Source organism: Balearica regulorum, chromosome 3 (assembly GCF_011004875.1).
Source record: "Balearica regulorum gibbericeps isolate bBalReg1 chromosome 3, bBalReg1.pri, whole genome shotgun sequence".
Lineage (NCBI taxonomy): Eukaryota > Metazoa > Chordata > Aves > Gruiformes > Gruidae > Balearica > Balearica regulorum.
Genome location: NC_046186.1, coordinates 115,933,896 through 115,939,759, shown reverse-complemented (window position 1 = coordinate 115,939,759; position 5,864 = coordinate 115,933,896).

The window sequence follows — 5,864 nt, the reverse complement described above, 5'->3', positions numbered from 1 at the left end:
TGAAGCCATTCAGGTGCTTAATCCAGTGTTTTAAGGAGATGTCGCCTCCCTGTCAGGATGCATAGGCAGGAACTCTTTGCAAGAGAGTCCCTTTTCATAGAGGAAGAGGGTTTGGGTTTCCTTTCAGTGGCCTCTAAATCATTTGTCCAGAGCACAGAAGTGTCTCTTTCTGGGGGTATTTAGGCCTGTTCCTTTAGAAGGCATCTATGATTGTTAGTATTTGTGCATAAATGAATATTAATGGTGAATGTGTTCTGACTACTGGGCCCATTTCCTCCCACAGCTTTTTTTTGTGTGAGACCCGATCCAAAAACATCTTGCACACACATCTTCCAGCCTGGCTCCGCAGGCGAACTTGATGGAGAACACTTTGCTGGTGAGGCCTGTTGTGGTTTAGGCATGGACACAGTGCATAGCTGCTCAGTGTTGTCAGGGTCTCAGCAGATCTGCATTTGCCTCGCAGCACACATTTGGGTACCCAGGGAACTTGTATTTTAACTGGAAAAAAGCTTATGTGCCAAAGGCCTCCTGTTGTAAGGGAGGTTGCAGCTGAGCAGAGGTTTGGAGGGGCTGAATGCTGAGTTCCCTGCTCCAGCTGGCAAGGAAGGCCCACCCACAGCTTAGGTGGTGTTCAGGTCTCCAGATTTCAACCTGAGCACCAGCACCTGAAATCAAGTATTGAAACACCTGCATTATAGGACTTTTATTTGCGTATGGTTCTGTGCATTTCTACGTTTTATCCGTTTGTGGATTAATCCCAGTGAGATTGCTGGGACTGAGCCTCAGTCTCCTGTAGGAAGAGACGGTCCCAGAAGCAACAGGTTCTTAGAACAAATACTCCCAACACCCTATTTTTAAATCATTAAATGAGCATATCCGTACAGATTCTGGATATTAGATTTATTTAAGTAGGGAAAGGGATTCATTGTATGACTCGCATGTCCGAACTAATTGCTACTCCTATTTTTTGAAGCAAAGCCCTCATAACTGCTTGCAAACAATGTGCAGCGGATGTGTGTGCTCAGAAACTCTCGAGCAAGTAATTTTGGACTAGCACACTTGAAAAGGTTGTTTGCAGATGATGCACATGCCGACCACTTTTGTTGAGAAGGGGCCTTATTCAGAGTGTAGGGCAGGCAGGAAAAGGGTTCCCATTGCCTGAAATTAGTCACAAATAATCTGCCTGGCTCTTGGTTTTAATCACATGATCCAATTACAACTTAATCCCATCAATATGAAATAAATGTTCCCACCTTTGGTTATTTTCGCCGTGTGGAAAGCTGCTCACAGCTTCATGCCTGGCAATTAGTCTGTTTTGTGTTCTTGTTGTAAAAGGGGAAGGGGGATGGAGAAAGGATGGTTGGTGAAACACATGGCTTGAAAACCTTTCTTTTGGCCCAAAGCGGGAGTGGAGCAGCCTATAGAGACACTGTCATGGATCCAAGCAGGCTGGGGTTAAACGGTTTCCTCAGCTTTTCTCCCTAAATCAATTTGAATATTCTTGGCAAGCTCTGTTACTATGCATGGTGGGCAGCTGTGATTCAAGCAGGGATTTTTTTTTTCCCTTTCTACTGTCCCAGTCTTCCTGTCTTGTGCAGATGTGATCCTTTCCCTCTGTCTGCCTAACAGCTAATTATTTTACCAGACGAGCCAATAGTCTGAAGAAAACAGACCATGCATATTCTGAAAGCAACAACTGTGTTACAATGTCGGGGGGGATGGGGAATTAAAAAAAAAAAAAAAGTCACTTCCTTCTGAGCCACTCCACTCCTTAAGAAAACCTCCAAAAATAGCAAGCATTCTGATTTATAAGGGACCAACCTACCTCCCAAGTCAGTACCCCTCCTTTAACAACAGAAACTTGCACCATGTATTTGGGGAAAGTAGGGGAAAAGCCAACTTCAATATAAAAGACATCCAGCTAACAGCTCTGTAATCAGCGGCAACCCAAAAATGTACACACGCCCATTACTGCAAGAATGTGGACAAGAGCACATCAGCTGCTCCCCAGAAACTGCCTAAGTGTTGCTGTGCTTGCTAAAATTTCATTCCCAGTCACAATTATGCCTTTCTGATTAAAATCATTAGTCCTTGGGTCTGGAAAGGGCACAAATTCTGCTTTCTGTGTTTGGTGGTTATGTTTGAGGGGGCTTTTCTGGTGGGATAGATAATCTGGGCTTTGCAGACCTCTCACAGCCAGCAGCTCCAAACCGCTTTCTGCTGCGTCCCTGGGATGAGCTGTGAGCTACTGGGGAGCAGCACAACCACGCAGTTGTGTTTTACAGCTACAGGCTGCGTTTTAAGAATGCCCACAGTATTGGGTTTCATAGGCAGGACGGGCAGGGCAACGCTTTGTTTCCCAGTCCTGCAGAAGCTCAGCAGCGGGTGCTTGGTGGAGCTCCGCTGTGACACAAGAAGTGTGTTGTCCTGCTGATATCTGCAGAGCCACGTTTACTGCCAGGAGGAGGCCTGCTCACATCCCACAACAGCGAAGACCAGCAGGTCAGGGGTGTTCTGTCAGCTCTGAGGAGGCTGGCATGTTCCGCTAATTTGGGGGCCCCTGGTTTAATCAGTGAGATTCTTGGTATTTTTGCAAGTGGGGCAATAGCGTACAAATGCTGAGAGGCAGGAATGAGGGCTCTGAAGGAAGGCATGTGCCTTGAGATGAGGTAGAAGCTGTCTGGTACTTTTTAGAAAGTTAAATTAGAGCCTAGGGTGCTAAATGTGGTGGATTCAGCACTCAGGATAGAGGTCTACTGCTGCTGGTGGAGAAACTGCAGGGTCTTTAATCATGCAGGGAAATGCTGCTGCTTTGTTTTTGACAGGCAGCTCTTTTCTAGGTGGCAACAGCATGCCCCAACATGGGGTAAAACCAAGGCCTGTCCCCAGCACATTGCATCCACAGGGACCAAGTGCTTCAGATATATTCTCTTCAAAATTCTGCAGAAGCAGCTCCTTGAATGTAAAAGGTAACCCATACTGCTCTGAAGGCCAGCATCAGCTGCCTTCCCAGATAACTCGGGTCAGTGAATCCTCCTTAATTTGCAGTTGCAGCTCAAAAGTTGAGTTACTTTTGAGTAAGCAGTTTACTCTCCTAAAAGCAAGTTCTCTGCCTCAATAACTCCCTTTGGCATTCAGAGCTTCAGGATGGGGAGAGCTCTGTCTGTCCTGGACTGCCTCATTCACCTTTCAAGGAACACGTGACTTTGCTAACAGTACTGGAACAAGAGCCAAAAGAATGAATATTCCTCATTTCTTTGTTGCCATTTTAAAAGTGGATAACCATTTAATTAGTTGCGCACCCTCTGGGGCTGTAAGTTCTTGTATAATTAGATAATGAGCAATTATCATTACAGCATTTTGTTCTCACATGGTACTACATGGATTCCAGCACTGACCACGTTTCAAAGGCTCGTGTTCCAGGCTATTACCCAGTAAGGCTATGGGAAGTGCTAGCACCCCCTTTACAAGAAGACTTTCTTAGAGGGGACAATTTACCAGTATTACAGGTGCTAATACAAATCTCACCTGCTCTTACTGGACATGCCCCATGGTAGTTTGAAGGAGTGTTGAAACCCACTACAATGGGAAAACCCTAAAATATTCCAAGGAAATTATGTGTTTGGGTGCTTCCCGAAATACTGCCTTTCATGTCCTTAATGCCACCCTTGCCTTTCCTGCTTTGGCAGGGAAAGCCAACATCAGGGTTACACAGAGTGGTTTAGAACACAAAGTTATTTGACAACATGAAGGTTTAGATTTGGAGTAGCCCCCAGAAGGGTTGCTGTGCTAAGAAAAGCGCCTGATGCAAGTCAGGACTTACAGGATGTACTTGTGTTGAGGTCAGCAACTGGCAATTAATTAATTCATTAAAATACCTGGAGAGATTTAAAATGGGCACATGGCGAGAACATGCGTGCAAGAGGAGGATCCTGAAACCACTTAAGCTTCAGGGCAAACAAAAAACAGATGGGAGACGGGTGCGGTGATGAAAAGGTGTAGGCAAGGGGCCCATATCTGTCATTATTCCTGCAGCTACAATTTAATTATCATTCCTAGGCTTTGGGGAACAGAGATTTTTTAAATTTTTTTTTTTAAAGGTATGGGAAGGAGCACAAGTACTGCAGTTGGAAGATGCCCCTTAGCATCATCCCAAGTCTCTGCTTAGACTCTTAATATGCTTTACTCATCACCCAGAATAGAAACTGTTTCCCTAATCTTTAATGTTAAGGAATTGCTTTCAAAGGGAAAAAAATAAAATTGAGAAGCAAAGCTCCATGCTTCCTCTCCTCCCTGAACTTGTCTCCTTCTTTCAGCAGCACCAGAGCAGAACTCAGCACAAGGAGGGCAAGCAGCCCTTCTCCAGCTGTCGGGGCAATGAGATGTGCACTGCAATCTTGTTTCGTGCAGTTGTTAGTTGGGACAATAGGCTGCAACAACAGGTTACTGAAAGGTAAGTTATTTACCTGGAAAATGTTACTTAAAGTTGATCTTAATGTTTTAATGCAGTGAAGGTAAGAGGCAAAATTAGCAGCCTACTCTGAAGGGAAGATCTTTTTTTTTTTTTCCTGAGGCCTATAATGGCAAAGTGACAGTGACTTACACCACCAGGACAACAAACCAACCCATAGAAAGGAACAAGTATCACATGGTAGGGCTCATATAAAGCAAAACTTTAGTTTAGATTTTAATACTTGCTGAAAAGGTCCAAACCCATTTTTTTATAATATCATTCTCCTGCTTGCTGGAACACAGGAGGAGACATATTTGGATTTAAAAAAAATAGTCAAAAAAACCAAAACTTGATTTTTCACAGTATTGAAACAGCTAATGAAGCTTGTTTGTGGAAAATAGATGAAGTGCCCGCAGGGAGGAATTCACTATTGAAAAAGTTGACTAGCAAATGTCAACTGAGCTGTATTTAGTCCTTTCCGCACAAAAGCCATGTCAGGCAAAGCAAGCCAAAGGGGAGGAGTGGGGAACATGAATTATTACTGAGCAGAGGTAAAGCCTGATTTATTTTTTTCCCCCCAAGAATGCACAGTGATAGAATAAATATTTGGGGGTTGGGCACTTGGTTTTTTTGGTTTTTTTTTTTTTTGCTATTAATCCTGTCTACCTAAGATGGCATGTGTTTGACCTAGCCACTGAGACAGAGGCACCCAGAGCTAAACTGCACATACTGGTTCACTCTAAGAAAACCAAAGCCATTATCCTACTGGGGACATGATGCCTGGGGAACATGCAGAACAGCATGTACAATGAGCTGGGGTGAAGAGGCTGGTTGAGCTCATTTCAAAAGCCAGATAAATGCATCGTGATTAGTGGACCAGCCACTAATCCACGCAGCAAGTTGAGAATTACAAAATTCCAGGTGCAAGAGCTGCTTCAAACCAGTGCATCATTCTAAATGCTACACGTTACCCCTCGTACAGTTCTATTAGTTACAATGAGGGATGCAGCTGAAGTAGCACAAGGTCAAAATGCCACGATTTTTCCAAGAGCACTATTACATGGCTTCTGAGCTTAGCCAGGGGTGCTGAAGTCTGTACAAGTCGAGGGCTCTTCCCATTTTGCAGTACAGAGTATAAAGCTTGAACTAGAAAAGATTCCTGTCTAATGATAAGGATTTTATTTTCTTTTTAAAGAAACTAGGATGGAGGGAGTGGAGTCTTGGCTAGAGAATGGAGTAGAGGTACTTTTCTCACTCTGTGACAGCAATCAATAGGGAATGTGTTATTTTGTCATGTCAGATTTCCTCTGCATAAGCAGCTCATGATAGTTTTGTGATGGAAGTTAAGTTAGAGAAAAACTGACAGAACTGTGATTTCCCAAAGGAAACAAAGCAAACATAATCTACTTTG